At 51.2% G+C, this 18,301-nt stretch overlaps 1 long non-coding RNA gene across 1 annotated transcript; it reads right to left on the reverse strand.

The window, feature by feature from the left end:
* Positions 1-10,972: 10,972 nt before the first annotated feature.
* On the reverse strand, positions 10,973-17,035 carry LOC140713224 (uncharacterized). Its single transcript, XR_012095116.1, has 3 exons — positions 16,904-17,035; positions 13,498-13,776; positions 10,973-12,223 (listed from the first exon to the last, which is right to left on the reverse strand). It is a non-coding gene; the product is annotated as an uncharacterized lncRNA (long non-coding RNA).
* Positions 17,036-18,301: the final 1,266 nt, after the last annotated feature.

An 18,301-nucleotide genomic window follows, 5' to 3' on the forward strand; every position in this document is an offset into this window, starting at 1 on the left:
GCTCTTCCCTCAGACCCATCAGCAGGAAGTCGGCTGTTTAAAGAGTTTTAAATCCGCAGTAAATCACAGTTCCTAAAGCTGTAGCACCGATTGCAGCGAACCCTCCAGACCGGGCAGCATGTGCGCCCCTCAGGAGCAGCAGCCGCTGAGACTGTGATTCTCCTGCAGCTGTGGGGAAACAGAAGTCCAGTGTTTATCCAGATGCATCATTTGCAACGATTCACTCATGTGAATTAATAACAAGGAAAGCACACCCAGATGGATGGGGGAAGCCTGAGCTTCGCCCCACATGGCGTGCCCCTTCTGTGTGATCTCAGGCCAGCCCTTTGGACTCTCTGGGCCTCAGCAATCACGCTTTTTTTTTTTTCTTTAGGGACAGGGTCTTGCTTGTTGCCTAGGCTGGAGTGTAGTGGCACAGTCATAGCGCACTTCAGCCTTGAACTCCCGGTCTCAAGCCATCCTACCACCTTGGCTTCCCAAGTAGCCAGGACTACAGGCGTGGGCCACCACACCTGGCTAATGTGTGTCACGGTTTTTTTTTTTTAAAGAGATGGGGTCTTGCCACATTGCCCAGGCTGGGCTTGAACTCCTGGGCTCAAGCAATTCTCCTGTCTCATTCCAAAGTGTTGGGATTACAGGCATGAGTCACGGCACGAGCCTACTCACATGTTTTGAAGTTTCCTTGCCACCCTGGCACTCTGTCTTCTATTCTATTCTCTGCACTAAATTATGAGAAAGAATTGAGATTTTTTTCAGGGATCTACACCAAATTGTACAACACTGGTCTACACACACGCCCTGTGAAACAACTTTTACCTTTCAGAGCATAATCGGGACATTGTAAGGCGTTCTATGTAGTTTTAAAGGAGTGGACAAGGTACTCAAATCCACTGGCAAAGACAGGAGACAAGGGATTCGGGGCAGGGTGACAATTGGAGGGAAAGGGAAGGGTCCTTCACCCACAGGCCCTGCAGGAAACATGGTGGGAGGCGACCTGGGCTTTGCTCATCACCTCCCTTCCGGTCAGGACCCCACAGCGGGACAGTGTGAGCCCATGTGCTTGTGTTCTGAGCAACGTCGCCTCAGCAGATACGCAGTGGCCAGGCGGTCCCAGGCTACACAGGCAGAAAGACTCAGGTTGGGTGTTGGCTGTTTGTTTTTTCCAATATCCACCTCCCTTGAAATCAGGACTTTGAAACTTAGTTTTGCGGAGATTGTGTTTCCCTGCACTCTACTGAGGTAATTACCAGTTTTTTGCTGTCCTTTGCTGACCCCAAGGAGCGCTTTTCTTCACGTTTCCATTCTGGGATTTCTATGATCTCCTGAATCCACTGCCTGCACTTCCTTGGAAAGACCCAAAGCAGAGGAGGCAGAGGGTTCCCTTCAGCAAACACGCTGGGCCCCCGCAGTCACAAGGCACAGAGAGGACGAGGCTCCCACGTCCCCCGCGCGGTCCCTGCAGTTGGGAGGTACAGGGAGTGCATAGCTATTCACATCAGATGGCAAGGGTGCTGACTGTGATTAGGGGACCTGATGAAATGGATTGAGACTCAGTTTCCCCATCTGTGAACTGAAAGGCTGGGAGAGGTGTTTTCCCCACCCAGGGGTCCTCCAGTCCTGGTGCACTGGGGTCATTGTTGGAACACCCAGGGGCCCTTCTAACGGCAGATTGAACATGCACTCGCCAGTCCCTGCCACACAGAACACGGCACTTCTGCATGAGTGCTGAGGGGTCTGGGTGGGAGCCATGGGCAGCTGACGCCTTCGGGAAAAGCTTCCACATGTGAGGCAGGAGGAGGAGGAATACAGCTGCGTGTTCTGAGAGATGCATGCAAGGTGATTTTGTCACTGTGTTAACATCAACGAGGACACACACCTAGAAGGTATAGCCCACTGCACACCCAGGCCGTGTGCTGCAGGCCATCACTCCTAGGCTACAGACCTGCACAGTGCTAAATACTGCAGCCAATTGTCACATAATGGTAAGTATTTGTGCACCTAAACATATCTAAAAATAGAAAAGAGGCACAGTAAAAACAAAATATAAAAGATGAAAAATGGTACAGCCGTGTAAGGCACTTGCCGTGAACGAAGCTTGGGCTGGAAGCTGCTCTAGTGAGTCGGCGAGTGAGTGCGGAGTAAGTGGGAAGCCGGGACCTGCCTGTGTTGCTGTAGGCTTTATACACACTGCATACACAGGCTGCTCTGGTGAGTCTATGAGTGAGTGGGGAGTGAGTGGGAAGCCAGGACACGACCGTACACTGCTGTATGCTTTATATACACTGCACACGCAGGCTGCTCCGATGAGGCCAGTGAGCGAGTGGAGAGTGAATGGGAAGCGAGGACATGACCATGCTGCTATTGGCTTTATACACACTGCACACTTAGGCTGCACTAAATCCATTGTTAAAAATTTCCTTCTCCAATCATAAATCAACCTTAGCTTACTGTAACCTTTTTGCTTTATAAACTTCTTAATTTTTTAACTCTTTAACTCTCATAATAACATGTAGCTTAAAATACAAACATGTACAGCTGCACAAAAATAGTTTCTTTCTTTGTATCCTTATTCTATTAGCTTTTTTCTGTTTAAAAAAATTTTAACTTTGTAAACATTTTGTTAAAAACTAAGACACACACATTATCCTAGGCCTGCACGGGGCCAAGATCATCAATATCACCATCGTCCCCTCCACATCTGGTCTCACTGGAAGGTCTCTGGGGGCAGTGACGCACGGAGCCATCATCTCCTGTGATGACATGGCTTCTCCTGGACGCCCCCATAGGACCTGCTTGAGGCTGCTTTACATTTAACTTTTTTTTTTTTTTTTTTTTTTGAGACAGTGTCTTGCTCTGTCCCCTAGGCTGGAGGGCAGTGGTGCGATCTTGGCTCACTGCAAGCTCCACCTCCCACGTTCACGCCATTCTCCTGCCTCAGCCTCCCAAGAAGCTGGGACTACAGGTGCCCGCCACCAAGCCCGGCTAATTTTTAGTAGAGACGGGGTTTCACCGTGTTAGCCAGGATGGTCTCGATCTCCTGACCTCGTGATCCACCTGCCTCGGCCTCCCAAAGTGCTGGGATTACAGGCGTGAGCCACTATGCCCGGCCTTAACTTTTTTGTAATAAGTAGAAGGAATATACTCTAAAATAATGACTAAAAGTTTGGTATCGTAAATATGCACCCAGGAACAATGTTTATGATCATTATCTGGCTGTATGTGCTGTGCACGATGGCATGTGCATGACTTTTACCCGACTGGCAACACCATGGGCTTGTTCACGCCGGCGTCACCACAGGCGCAGGACCGTGCGTTGTGCTGCGACGACAGCCAGATGACAGCCAAAGAACCACATGCTTTCAGCTCCGTGACAGTCTTACGGTGCCATGGCCACCTGTGGGGTCTGCTGTTGACCGCAAAGTCCCTGTTTGGTGCTGGGCTGTATCTGAGCACCTCGGCTCATCCACAAGGGGTCTAACCAGTCTGGAAACGCAACTGCCTACACTTCCTTCTGAAACTGGCCCATTTCGTCGGCGTTCTTGGGAAAATGAGGCAAAATGAACCTAGATATTTCAGAGAAAACATTCAGTGTGAGTTAGGATGTTTATCTGACATGATTTACAATCCCTCCGATGACAAGCGGTTGGATGAGGAGGAGGAGGTCAGCCGGCCGTGGCGGGGAACAGGGCCTCCTCTCGTGATCTTTCCCATTGCAGCAAAATGCCCCATTGTGTGGCTCAGGGGAAGCTGAAGTCGAAAGCCTGGCGAGTGGAAGCAGCTGCTCGGCCATTGTTTAATCTGAGCTAACGCAATGTCACCACGCCCAATTATGTGGCCGCAATGTGGGTTACAGTCGCTTTGGTCAATATGATCTCTTTCTTTTTTGTTTTTCCAAGAGGTCAAAGGTTGGGGGCTGGAGGCTGAAGAAGTCGGGCAGTGAGGGGACTGGGGACCCTGAGACTGGTTTCTTGGAAAACACCCCCAGGAAAAAGATACTTCTGTCACAAAATATCAATGCCAGCCAGATGTCACCAGCCTTTTTTTTTTTTTTTTTTTTGCATGTGTTTCTTAACAGCTGGTAAGAATATCAGCTCAAATTATTCGCCACAAGCACACACTTTCTGTTTGTCTCCAGATAAAGGGATTTAAAATCCCGTTTGTCAGCGAGGGAAGGTGGAAACTGTGGAATGGATTTTTCTGAACCAAAAGGCAGGTGATTCCCCCCTTCCCTGCTGCCCAGTCATAGCCCAGAGAGACAGAAAGGTGGAGACTCATGGCCAGGGCCGCACACAGGCCCGTGTTGTCTGCTTCCTGGGATGGTCCCCCGCGTCCAGCACACTCACGGCCAGGGCTGCATGCAGGCCTGTGTTGTCTGCTTTCTGGGACTGTCCCCCATATCCAGCACACCCAAGGGCCGGTTTTTAGCAGACCCAGTGTGGCCACCTGTCTGGGAAGCCTGGACAGTCATTCCTGTCTCTTCAGTCTTGGCTTTCTGTTAGTATGAACCAATCCCCTACATTGAGTCACCTCCTGTAATTCCCTGCAGGGTCTGTCATCACGTGGCGTCTGGTCTGGGCACCGGCCACACGTCCGCTCACATGTGCTGTCTCCAACTCCCCCTAGCCCCACGTGCAAGTTCCCTCATGGAGTCTTTTTTGGGAGGGCCATTTTCCACATCATTTGTACCATCTGGGTGCTTTGAACCCAAAGGGTTCTCGGAAAATACTCACTGAAAAAAATGTATAACAGACGCGCCTTTGAAAAATTCATCTGATGGACGGTAATAAAAGGCTCTGTAGTGGGCTGAGAGGTGTTCCTCCAAAATCCATGTCCACCCGGAGCCTCGTGATGTGAGCTTGTGTGGAAATGGGTCTCTGCAGATAGTTGAGAGTGGAGATGAGATTGTGTTGAATGAGGGTCAGCCTGGAATCCAGTGACTGATGTTCTTATAAGAACACGAGACACAGAGGCAAGGGAAGAAGGCTGTGGAAGAGGGAGGCAGAGATCAAGGTGATGCAGCCACAAGCCAAGGGCACCAGGATCTCACGGCACCTGAAGCTGGGAGAGGCCCAGAGCAGAGTCTCCCTGACAGCCGCAGAGAAGCCAGCCCCACCCACACCTGCATCCCGGAATTCCGGTCTCTAAGACTGTGAGAAAATGAATTTTGGTTGCGTAGAAGAGGTAATTTGCCATGGCAGCCCTGGGGGACTCACTTGGTGTACAGGCAGGAAGAAAGTGCCCACTAGTCCTAATACAGAACAGCCACACCTGAGGTAAAGGGGCAGCCCCATACCCAGAACAGCCCCCGCTGCCCCACGATGACCATCAGTCCTTGTCACTGAATGGGCTCAGAACTCGGCAACCTCACCACCGCTAAGGAAGCCCCGTGGCCAGATGAGTTGCTGTCACCTAGGTGTGAACCCACACTCCACCCTCGGCCTGCAGCCCTCCCAGAAGGAAGGGTGACATCTGGGGTGCCAGGACCCTTGGCCTGTGGGGCAAATGCTGGGTGGAGCGGGCTGACTGAGGCAGGAAACAAGAGCAGCTGTCCAGAGAAGTAGGCCCCCAAAGCGGGAGTCTTTACTAGCAGCCCGAGAGCTGGCTGCTGGCAGTCACTGGACAATTCCCACTTCACTTTGAGCTGATAAATGGCAGGAAAGGTGCCCACCAGGAAGCCTGGGAACTCAGCAGGTGGTTATGAAGACAAGGCTCAGAGACCAGGTCACACTGGCTGGGGCTACTTGCTGACAAAAAGACAGGCCACGACATCCCTCCCTAAAACCCAGTCAAGGTGGACAACGGGATTCTACCTAATGCGTTGGGGACATCAGAGGTAAGTGTGCTCTTGTTTCTTAGGTGACATTCTTTTTTAATCTTAAAAATATCTGTTGCTACCATTTAACTGTATGGCCCTAAGCAGCTTTCATTCCCACAGGTTCAACACGTTGTGAGCAAATAGCGCCTGTTACCGCAAAGGCCTGTGAGGGAGAAGAGCCTGGAGCCTTCCCCACAGGAGCATGTGTGTGGAGAGAGCAGGGAAGTTTGTAATCCTCCACCTCAAGAACTAGCTGACTTGACCTGGATCCAGCTTTTCAGGAGGTTGAAAACATGAATGAGAATCAAGTATGGAAACCCTTAGTTTTCTGGTCGCTCAAAGTCGAAGCGCAGCAGTGGGCGCCCACAGAGCCTGCTGGTAATAGAGATCCCAGTCTGGCAAACACCGAGGCCTCACTTTATCTCTTGTGTGGTGAATGCACACACCTCACATCTGTCTTACCGACCATAAACGCTCTCCTGAGAATCATGTTGACTCTGCTCACCGAGACCAGGCCCAGCACAGACACACCATAAACACCTGTGGAGGAAGGGTGGCCAGCCCCAGCCCAGGGACTCCGGGGCTCCTCAGAAGACAGGGCCCTCCCCAGCCACGCCGGGAATGCCGGTGACAGCGGATCAGGAAATGGGGGCAGAAGCCCATGAAACCCTCTGAGTCAGATCACCAGGGCGGGTGCTCGCCCACCCCCAACGCCTGAGGGTGACATTTGACAGTTTACACACAGTCTCTGAGCGCCTGTTTTAGCCTAGGTTTGTAAAAGAGTCAAGAATTCATCCCTGAAAGCTGCCAGTAGAGAACCAAATGCTATTTCAAAGCAACTGCAGGGGTTAGTAATTGAGATTTTTTTTTATCCCTCTATCTTGCTACTTCCCTAGTTCTGTGGCAGGCCTCTTGATTCAGCTTATAAATACTAAAACTGTTGCTGTAATAAGAAAAAACAAGAAACATTCCTTGAATATTTCAGAGCAAAATGCTTGTGAAAGCCCTTGGTTTCCCCACAGAAAACGTATTTAAAAGAAGAAGAGCCGTGAATCGGCAGCAGCTGCTCCCAGCACCTGTTCCCTGTTCCCATCATTGAAGTTCTCGTGGCATTTTGGAAAGAACTGAGCAGTTTTCCTAGAGAAGTACTCTGGGTTCTGGATTACACAGTTGACTGCACTCAACTGTTGGCTGAGACAAAGGGGCCTGAGAGGTGCATCCGTGCGCAGAGCTCCACACCCCGAAACCGCTCAGGGCATGGACCATGGTGACGTGCCGCCTCCCTCCCAGCGCCCACTGAAGCGTCCTGCTCACTTCTCTGCACGGATGGCAGTGTGGGGTCAGGGGACACGTGGCATCATCTGCCATTTTCACTTTGGTTTTTTGTTTGTTTTTTGTTTTTCTGAGACAGTCTCGCTCTGTCACTCAGGCTGGAGTGCAGTGGCACAATCTCAGCTCACCGCAACCTCTGCCTCCCAAGTTCAAGCAATTCTCCTGCCTCAGCCTCCTGAGTAGCTGGGATTACAGGTGCACACCACCATTCCTGGCTATTTTTATTTTTTATTTATTTATTTATTTATTTATTTATTTATTTATTTATTTATTTGAAATGGAGTCTCACTCTGTCGCCCAGGCTGGAGGGCATGATCTCGGTTCACTGCAACCTCTGCCTCCCGGGTTCAAGCAATTCTCCTGCCTCAGCCTCCCAAGTAGCTGGGACTATAGGCGCATGCCATGACAGCTGGTTAATTTTTGTATTTTCAGTAGAAACGGGGTTTCACCATGTTGGCCAGACTGGTCTCAAACGCCTGACCTCAAGTGATCTACCCACCTCGGCCTCCCAAAGTGCTGGGGGGATTACAGGCGTGAGCCACCACGCCCGGCCGCCATCTTCACTTTAGTAGAATGTCTGGACTAAGTCTTCAAGGCACAAGGGCATCAAGCTCTAATGAGCACATGGGGCCACCGCTGCAGATGGCCAGGGGGGCAGGCGGAGGCCACCATACACCCTCCCTCTTCATCGGCTCACAGCCCCTCCTGCAGAGCTCTCGCTGCCATCACAAGCCGAGTGGCTGACAAGACACACATTCAACCCATCATGGTTCCACAGGTCAGGAGCCTGATATTGGTTCCACTGGGGTAAAAACTAACGCATCAGCACGCTGGCTTCTTCCAGAGACTCCGAAAGAACATCTTCATGCCTCTTCCCGTTTCTAGATGTGGCCGCATCCCTGGGTTCCTGGCCCCTTCCCTGTCTCTGAGCCACACTGCATCTCTAGCTTTGCTGACCCCCACCCATGCCACTGCCAAACTCCTCGCTCTGTCCCCTGTACAGACCCTGTTCTTCCACTGGGCTCCCTGGGGAATCCAGGCTAATCCACATCTCAGGGCCTGAGGCTTAATCCACAAAGTGCTGTTAGCTCTGGAGTTGGAAGGCCAGGGGAAGCCATGCCCAGGGGCCTTTCTTCTGTCTTTCACACCATTGATCCAATTATTTTCAAATGATTTCTGAAATGGAATGACTTCCTATCAGCCCATGTCACTGGCTTCACCCCCCTGTTACCAGGAGCTGGTTCTTACTGGGCTCTGGAGGCCAAGAAAGGGCTCCTTCCATCTGCCCATCAGCAGGTTGCTTGGCACACTAGGGTGGGCGCCCCTGTGAGACACAGCTTGGGGGCACAAGGCGGCTGCAGGCCCTGGGCCCTGGCTTCGGGCTGGGGAGGAGGGAGGATAAGGCATGCAGACACTGAAAGGGTGGCTGCAGAGACTTCTTTGTCCAGAAGTAACCCGGGGCGAGGAAGTTCCCGTGGGTGAGGACCACGCATGCCCAGTTACCACTGATGTGTGGGAAAATGACAGATGGTGCAAGCCACGCAGGTCACACACATGTCCTGTGCTAGTTGTGGATTTTCATTTCCTCTGGAGACCAAAATGAGAAAGTAAAAGTGTATGCAGGAGTCAAACCCGCTTTCTAGAATGTAGTTAATTTCTAGAGGCAGCTGGGTTTCCTGTGGAGAAGACGGGTTTGCCCACGTGGCGTAGAGAGGAGACGGCTGTGTGGGCTCCAGCCCCCAGGGAAGTAGGGCCTGGGGGTCACCGTGGGGAGGCTGCATCAGCCGCGGTGGCTCTGTGGAACCTGAAGAGTGTGGTCTCACAGCCACCTCCCCCTGTACCAGCCGTGTGGCCCAAGGTGATGCCTGTGTGCCTTGGTTTCCCGACGCGTAGAACGTAGCCAGCTGGAGGCGAGGGGGGCTGTTGCGTTCTTTGTGTGGAGCTCTCCAGAAGGCTGTTTGTGCTGTAGGCAAATTCCACAAGACCTAGGAGCCAGGACCCAGGGTGCTTTGATGCTGTAGGGAAGAACCTGGCTGAGATGCACCTGCAGCTGTTTGGAGCCGGTGACCTTGGGCTCAGCACACCCTCGCTGCTGGTGGACACAGTACCAGTGGTGCCCCTCACGAGCAGCTGCGAGGCCCTCAGGCAGCGGCACGGGCACTGTCACTTCCTGCTAACCCCACATCCTCATTTCCCACGCTTCTCCTTCCACCTTCCATGATCACTGGGATCTACTGCAGGACATGCCTCAGAGGGATGGAGGGAAGCAGATCACCCTTCTCTTCAGAAAGCTCATGGCCCAGGGAGGGAATGCTGGCTGGGGACAATCACAAAGCCTCTCTGGTGCCCAGCCAGTGGCAGGGACCCTCGGAGCTGTGTGGGGAGAGGATGCCCCTGCCCTGGCCGCAGAGCGTTGGTTTAGAGGTGAGCTGGGGCAGGAGAAGCCACGGGAGCCGTGGGGCACCTTCTCAGGAGGGTCTCACGCAGCTTCGCCTCCTCTCATCTTCCGTGTGCAGGGAAGGACCAGCTGAGTGACAGCTGGGAGTGAAACTGGTTGCCTCCCCTCAGGCTCTGGGCAACTGCAGCTTTGAGTCTCTCCCTCTGGAATCTTCTATCTGGGGCATAATAATGTTATGACACACACACGCCAGTTATTGACAGCGTAACATGAAAAGGCAATTTGTAAGGACCGGTCGATCTAATCAGGGCGAATCACCAGTCTTCTGAGCCATTGCATTGAGTTCAGTTTCCAACGGATTGCTAAATATCTTCACACTGCATGGATATTGCCCAGCTCTGCCTCCCTTGCTGTGCGTGTCCCTGTGGACGCTGAGCTTCCACAGAGGGGCTGCCGCCCCCTCTGCCCCCCTGGCTCAGCCTGAGTGCCCCAGTGGGGAAGGCTGAGGGCCTGTGGAATGAGGGCTCCATCCCCTCCCCAAGGAATGAACGGCACCGAGGTTCCTGTCACTGAGGTTCCTGTCACCGAGCCTCAGTGCTGTGCAAGCCCAAAATGGGCCGTGGACACCAGGCCCCAGCCCAACACGCTTCCTTTGGCCCCTCCTGAACTGGGGGCCTTGCACCCGCCTTGCCAGGGCCCTGGCATCTGTCTCACTGGCCTTTCTCACCTGGCATTCCAGGGAGGAGAGCCCTGCAGTTTTAACTCCCTTTGAGAGGCAAGAACTTCTCAACCCACAAGAAGAGGCGACCAGGTTCTGGTGACTGTCGAATAAGCCCAGTCCAACTGGGAACAAGTCTTCTGGGCCCTAATTTCCCACATGGTGTTCTTGTCTGACAAAATCACAGCCTCCCGAATTCAAGAATCTTCATTCATCTCTCTCACTCAGCGAATGTTCCCTAAGCTCTCCCATCACTGAGCACTGCGGGCAACACCCCAGCTGCGTGCTACGACTTCGGTCTGATGGAAAGAAGGACTCAGAACCTCGTGCAAGTGGGAGGCAAGCAGAGGTACAAAGGTATCTTCCGGAGCCAAGGTGGTAGGGTCTGTCACACGAGGGTCTGTCTCAGATCCCACTGTCTTCCAGGGTTTGACACCACAGCAGCAAGCCCCAGAGTGGCCCCACTCCCTAAGATCCACGGGGGGGAAAGGGGGTATCTCAGCATGGGTTTGTAACATTGTTCCCTTGAATAAGCTGAGGATGCAGAATTAGGAGCAAGCATTCCGAGGGGTGGTCAGCTGTGGCCTGCGAGGAGCACCTGACCTCCCATCTGCCTTCTGAACACAGCTGCCCCAGGTGAGGTGCGTGGAGCTCCCAAGCGGTGATGAGCCATCACCATGGAGTACAGTGACTCACGATTGCTTCGGTTTAAATTGAATTAAGGTGAAGACCAATCAGGGCATAACTCTCTTCTTTCAGCTAGATGTCTTTCTGAACCAGTGTGTTTATGGCTTAAAAAAGTCATGGGGGTTTTGGGCCCAGGGATCGGGCAGGAAGGAAAGGCAGTGAGGTGCAAGGAGGGGCGTGTTGGAAATTGTATCCAGAACTGCTGTGGCTTGCATTGAAGAAAGAAACTTTGTATTTCTGCTTCTGCTTCTACTTCTACGACAACACCAAGGAAGGTGTGTGCAGTGGGGAGCAGGTACACACAGGTCCTCGGTATTATCAGTGGTCCAGGATTGTACAATTCTGTTTATTGTACCCAATCCACATCCTGACCCCGACTCAAGTCCTGCGACCCCTTGGTGCCCTGAGTCCCTCCCCTGCCTGTTCCCAAGCAATCAGTCACCCTAAGACCCCGTTCTAGGTGTCCACAGATGATGATGAGTTAATCAGATAAATAAACCATGGGGTAGGTAGGGGTTGTGGTGCTGATTACTGGTCCCTCTGGCAAACCAGAAGGAAGCCACCTGCCCGCAGTCTCCACCCTGTCTCCAAGCTTCCCAGCAGAGCCCCACCTCCAGCAACTGGACCCAGCTTTAACCAGATGGAGCAGTAGCCTGATGTCCTGCCAGCCCCAGAGACAGATGTGGGCACAGGAAGGGGAGGCAGGGAGGAGAGGAAGCCAATAAAAAGCTGTTAGCATCCGTCAGGGTGACCCTTTGCAGAACCTGCGTCAGCCTGAGGACGCAGGGACAGACTCTGTGGAGAAGCCGCTGGCCTTTGCCGCTTGAAAGCTGGGTCCCTGCAGCCTCCCCAGCCCAGGGCTCCCTTGGAGAAATTCTCACAGAAACCCTAAGCAACATGCCAGGAAAGCACGGATGCCATCCAGAAGCATGCTGAGGAAGAATCCATTCATGTGAACTTCTAGGCTGGTCACAGAGGGCAGATCCACGGCCAACTGCATGGCAGGGGCTTACCCACAGGCTCGGAGCCTTGGTGAGCATCAACAGTGGGCACTGTGTTTCCCCAAGAGTGACCCAGGGCGCCTTCAGGCCAGGCGCAGCCTCTGCTCCTCGTTCCCAGGGCGCCTTCAGGCCAGGCACAGCCTCTGCTCCTCATTCCCAGGGCGCCTTCAGGCCAGGTGCAGCTTCTACTGCTCATTTATTTCCACCACGCGAGCAACGTGCAGCACAGACGAAGCACTCAGTGAACATTTAAATGAATCTGTGGGACGCACCTAAAAGAAATAGAAGTTTCCCAGAGAATAAGCGGGTAGAAGTTAGACCCCACAGAAAAGATAGGCAGGCAGGCATTTGTTAAGTCCATTTCATTTCACCTTAGGGTTTTAACATCAAATTATCCCTGTAATGAAGAGGCATTTTGTTATCCAAATTATCATGCTCTTCAAGAGGGAGTAGAAAGGAAAAAAAATATGAAAAGGGAGAAACAGCACAGACCTTACCTTCAAACTTACCACCCCCACCACACACACACACACGCATACACACACACAGATGCACACGCACACACACACGCGCACACACACAGAGTAAATGACATCAGGTATTTATCCAGTCTGCCATGAGACATCTGACTCCACCTTATAAACTAGGGAAGCTTGGACCAGCACAGTGGATCACGACTATAATCTCAGCACTTTGGGTGGTCAAGGTGGGAGGCTTACTTGAGCCCAGGAGTCTGAGGCATGGCAAAACCCCATCTCTCCAAAAAATACAAAAATTAGCTGGGCGCAGTGGTGGCATATGCCCATGGTTTCAGCTACTCAGGAAGTTGAGGTGGGAGGATCCCTTGAGTCTAGGAGTTCAAGGCCGCAGTGAGCTGAGATTGTGCCACTGCACCCCAGCCTGAGCAAAAGGAGTAAGACCCTGTCTCAAAAAAAAGAGGTAAACTCGGTGCTTGGTATGTCAGAGATGGAAAGACAATTTACAGTCTTTATGTCTCATTTAACAAAGTGAAGATTCAACTTCCAGGGCTGCTCAGCAGAGCCAAGTCTGGAAAACAAGATCTTGGGCATCTCATCACCAGCGCGTTTTCCCTGGAGCCCAGGCTGTCACCACTGTATTCATAATTCTACTCCAAGGGCCTTTCGGGGTGGAGGAGAGAGCTGTGGCCAAAGGCAGTAAGAGGCAGAAGCCCAATGCCAAAAAGCCAGATTTCAGCCTCAGGGAAGAGCCAGTCCCAGCCCCGCTCTGGCTTCACCACCCCGGCGACATCCCAGGCCTCTCTGAGATCGTGCTCAGGCCCAACACTCACGCTGGAGAAAAGGCGGAGACATTCAGAACCCAGCAGATTCCACGCTGCCTTCTCCACAAGGGTCAAATTTGTGGAGGAGAAAGGGGAAGATTCTCCACCCACCAGGCGCCTCCTGGACTGTCAAGAACTAACAGGGACTAGATCACCCGAAATAGCAGATCAAACTGAAACAGCATACTTAGCTTTTGGAACGAACCATGAAGCAGGCGGGAGGACCGGAGATTGCAACATACTGACCTTCCGAGTTCTGTTTGGGTCAGTTTGTTAAAATTAGTTTGTCCTCCCTGGAGACACGGCCAACGCAGCCTTTTCTGTGGCAGGGGTCCAAACACAGTCTCTGCTGCTCTCCATGCAGGGCATTGGGAAGGCAGCCCTCCCCCTCCATCACTCCTGGGAGCTCATGTTCGGACAGGGTCCTCTGTAGCATCTTTAAATAGGAGGTGACTTTGTGCCGTTGGAGCCGGGGGCAGAGTCAACAGCGACCTGAACAGTTCAGACCAGGATGAGTTCCTTCTGCTGAAAGAGGATGTTAGGATGAGAAGTGCTTGGTGGGGCACGGTGGCTCATGCCTGTAATCCCAGCACTTTGGGAGGCTGAGACAGGTGGATCACGAGGTCAGGAGATCAAGACCATCCTGGTTAACATGGTGAAAACCTGTCTCTACTAAAAATACAAAAAAAAAAAAAAAAAAAAAAAAAAAAATTGCAGGGCATGGTGATAGGTGCCTGTGGTCCCACTTACTTGGGAGGCTGAGGCAGGAGAATGATGTGAACCCGGGAGGCAGAGCTTGCAGTGAGCGGAGATCACACCACTGCCCTCCAGCCTGGGTGACAGAGCGAGACTTTGTCTCAAAAAAGAAAAACAGATGAGAAGTGCTTTTAGAGCACTTAGACCATTTAGAGCAACGGGATAATTAATTTCATTTTCCATTTCGTTTCTCTGATCGGGCCTCATCTTAAATATTTGTATTTCTTTCTCTTCCTCACCTTCCTGCCACCAGTCACTGCCCAGTGACCTTGCTAGGTCAGGGCTAGAGTGTAATCATGACAAATAAACTGGGGGTTTCATGACATTTCTGACACCTGTTTGACTACGGAGACACTGAACTGTCCTCCGCCAGGTCCGTCCTGGGCAGTGGAGCCTGCGTCTGAGGCCCCTGCCCCCGTCCTTGGCAGCAGCTCCATTACTCCCCCACCTCCCTTCCCTCTCCTGTTTCAAAAGCATTGACTTTGAGGATCAGAAAGGGTCCTAACTGAGGCTTTTTCATTTTAACTAAAATTCTCAAATTTAGAGTGTTTTTCCCTTTGCAATATGCCTTTTTAATATTGATTTTTTTTTTTTTTAAGATGAAGTCTTGCTCTGTCCCCCAGGCTGGAGTGCAGTGACTCAATCACAGCTCACTGAAGCCTCGACCTCCTGGGCTCAAGCCGTCCTCCTGCCTCAGCCTCCTGAGTAGTTGGGACCGCAGGTGCCACCATCACACTCAGCTAATTCTTTTAAAATTTTTTTGTAGAGACAAGATCTCACTCTGTTGCTTATTGCATTTTTAATTTCAAATGTTTATACCACATTTTTTGCTAAGCTTCTAAGAAAGAGCTGAAATTTACAAAATCAATTCATACAAATTCTTGAAGAAACAATACTTGCCCTTCTGCAGGTGAGCAATTCCTGTTGTAAGCATCTGACACCACACACCCTTCCCCGCTTCTTCCTTCCTTCCTCCCTCCCCCCACAGGTCAGGGTGGAACAGTGCAAGACACAAACATGGAAACACCACCAATCCCGTCACAAACACTGCTCAGGCCACTTCCATAAAAGTGTAAGAGGTTCTAGGCATCAGGCTAAAGTACTGCTGTTGAGATCCATGGTGTCTACACCAGGTGCCACTTGAGGGTTTGGAAAGGCAGGCTGAGGGGCAGGAAGTAGCAGATTCTGATCCTGTTTCTGAAAAGTGATTTTATTTGTTGAATATCCCAGCACTGTTGTGAATTAAGAGTCACTAAAGCAATCAAGGTTCTTGTAAAATATTCAGGACCACAAAGCAGACATATTTTTCCTTATGGATCAATAATTTTTAAAGTTCAAATTAACTTAAAACATTAACACACTTTTCGTGAATAGTGCTTTGACCATGGGTTTAGACACCAAGGAAGCAGAGGAAGTTGGTGCACAGGAAACAGCCTGGAAGGCCCTTAGCAGCTGAGGCACATGTCTGCACCTCTTACCATGGAAGGTTGGCTCGGTTTCTAACAGTCGTATCCGAGGAAGATTCTAGCACTTCCTCGATAAACCACTGACATCCTTGAAGTTTCCTTCATGCCTCGATCCAACGAGAATCCCCCGTCCTGCAATTTTAGATTATTTCCTCTTACACTGACCTTATTTTCTTTGAGAATGTAATTAATGACATGAGTCTTGTCATTTTTCTTTTCTGTGCTTTAAAAAAACCAAGAGGTTCTGATGCTCACGTTGCAATATATTTTAAAACGCTGTTTCATTCTGGCTTCCTCGCTCCGGATTCTATTAAAATCGTAATCTCTAGAAGATGGATTCAGCAAATGCCAGGCATGGAGCCATGAATGTTTTCATAAGAAACAAGAATAATAGAAAGACTGTGTGTTAGCCAGACGACACCCTGATGACACCTCCACCACCTCCCCAGCCCTTCCCAGCAGCAAAGTGATTTAGCTCAGATGGGCTTCTCCAAAATGGAAATAGTCACTTGTTTGAGCAAATAAATGTAACTAAAATTGTTCCGGAAAAATGCTAGTACTCTGCACTAATACATATCATCTTAAAAACTTAATTCTGAATTATTTCCAAATGACAAATGTGTAAAGTTTCAAAGTACTCTCTGTTGTCTTATGCTTGTAGTGGAAGACACTACTTTCAACACAGACCTACTATGTGCCTCCTGCCTGTGAGGCCTGGTGCTCACGGCGCCTGCCCTTGCATGCAAAATACCACTCTTCATCTTGACGTTTCTAGACATTCAGCGGTTCCTCAGGAAACCATTTACCTTCCCTCCGCCTTTTCTGTAAAATGCATGGACTGAGGAATTACTAACTGCATAGCGCTCTGTTTGCTAAATACCAAGTAAACGCACTCTTACCATATACAGGGCTGTATCTAGGCGGCCAGTTATTAGAATAAAAACAAAATACTACCTTCACCCGCTCAGATAATCCCTGCGTTTGGCTTCATGCTATGGTTCCAAACTCCTAGTGACATTGTTAAAAGTGAACACGACAATGGAACTTATTTCGTGATGAAATGTCCTGAGCGTGTGTCTGTGTGTTCTCAAATTATAGTTCATGTGGACAGAGAACGTTTTCTCGCTCCAGCACCAAGCGGGGATTGGGTTGCAGCGGTGAACAAAGGCCAACACGGCCCGCCCTCTTTCAGGCTGCAGTCTCCTGGGACACACGCCCACTAAACAAACAGCTCCACAAATTAATCATGCCACAGGGCAAGCGGCAAGGGCACTGTCACGTGCGGCAGGTAACCCAGGCGGGTCCTTGTCGTGGCGGAGGAAGGTCACACTGGAAGTCACCAGAGGGAGGGTCACGCTCCAGGTCGCAGAGTGGGGGCGGGTGGAGGATCAGGCTGCCAGGGCACTGGCTGGAGCCCAGCGGCAACGTACCCGTGGGAGAATAACCAAATGAGGCTCCAGGACAGGCAGGGGCCGGATGGTGCACGACCGGAGAGGCCAAGCCAAAGATTTTGAACTCCACGCTACAAGCAGCCGGAAGCGTCGGCTGGCGCCAGCGGAGCACATGCGCAGAACTGCGCCCTGAAAAGCGCCCCCCTCTGCAGACCGGAAGGAGTTGCTCCCAGCACCGCTGCGGACTCTGCTGTTTCCTTCCAGGGACTTAGCAGAGTGGGTAATCACCTACCCTGAATCAGAACCCCCGAGACGCTGGTACCGACGTCCCTGACCAGACTCCCATTCTCCACCCAGGTTGATTGGCTTAGTTTGGGTCTTACAAGATTTCTCGTCTGCAACGTACCTCTGCAACAGCAGCAAGTCTCCCTAAGATGCATTCTGCTGTAGGTCACGTCATAGACACGGCGGTCCGTACACACCAGGAAACTGTGTGTGTGTGTGTGCGTGTATTCGCTGTATAATCCAGCTTAATGCTTTCGCTTATGGGACGTTTCAAACGTATACGAAAGAGGAAAGAACAGTAAAATGAGCGCCCCCGTGGGCCACTCCCAGCTGCAGCGACCCCCAGCAGTGCCCGTGGGACTTCCCCTGCCACTGTGCCCACGGTGGGGGGTGGGACTCTGGATCAATCCCAGACCTCATATTGTTTCATCCATAAATGTTTCAGAATGTTTCTCTAAAAGAGAAGGTCTCTTTTAAAAATGAACAGTAATAACACATCACATCTGAAATATTTAGCAAGTATACTTTAAAATCATTCGGATATCCCAGTCAGTGCTTACATTTCTCCAGTTGGTTCATAAATTTTTTAAACTGTTTGAAACAGGAACCAGATCCAGACGCTGCGATGGATTGATATGTGTCTCTTTGAATCTATAGGTTACCCTTTACCACTTTCTTGTTTTTTCCTTGCAATTTATTTGGCTACAGAGTTCCCTGGATTTGGCTGCGCAGATCCGTGGGGCATCCAGGAAGGAGTTTTCAGTCCCCTGCGTTTCTGTAACTGGTAACTAGACTGAGAGCTGTCATCAGATTCAAGATTCAATGTTGGTAGCAAAACACTTCTTCTCTTCGCTGGTGTTGCTGGCCTCTGTATTTAATGTGCCCTTAATGCAAGGAGGAAAGGCACAGCAGAGTCCCGTCTGAGGGAGAGTGAACACCAGTCCCTCCATGGAGCTCCTGCTGTCCATCCTGGGAACCGCTCAATGCTTTGAGGTATGCACAAGTTAAAAATGCAATCGCTACCATTTCCACTAGAAGGAACCAGGGCTTAGTGGGGGAAAAGCGGCCAATTCCAGGGCCGGAGTGGGGTCAGTCCACAAGGAGCCCGTGGGGTCCTGCTGAGCCGGAAGGCGGGACATGCTCAGAGACACG

This window comes from Chlorocebus sabaeus, chromosome 13 (genome assembly GCF_047675955.1).
Source record: "Chlorocebus sabaeus isolate Y175 chromosome 13, mChlSab1.0.hap1, whole genome shotgun sequence".
Taxonomy (NCBI): domain Eukaryota; kingdom Metazoa; phylum Chordata; class Mammalia; order Primates; family Cercopithecidae; genus Chlorocebus; species Chlorocebus sabaeus.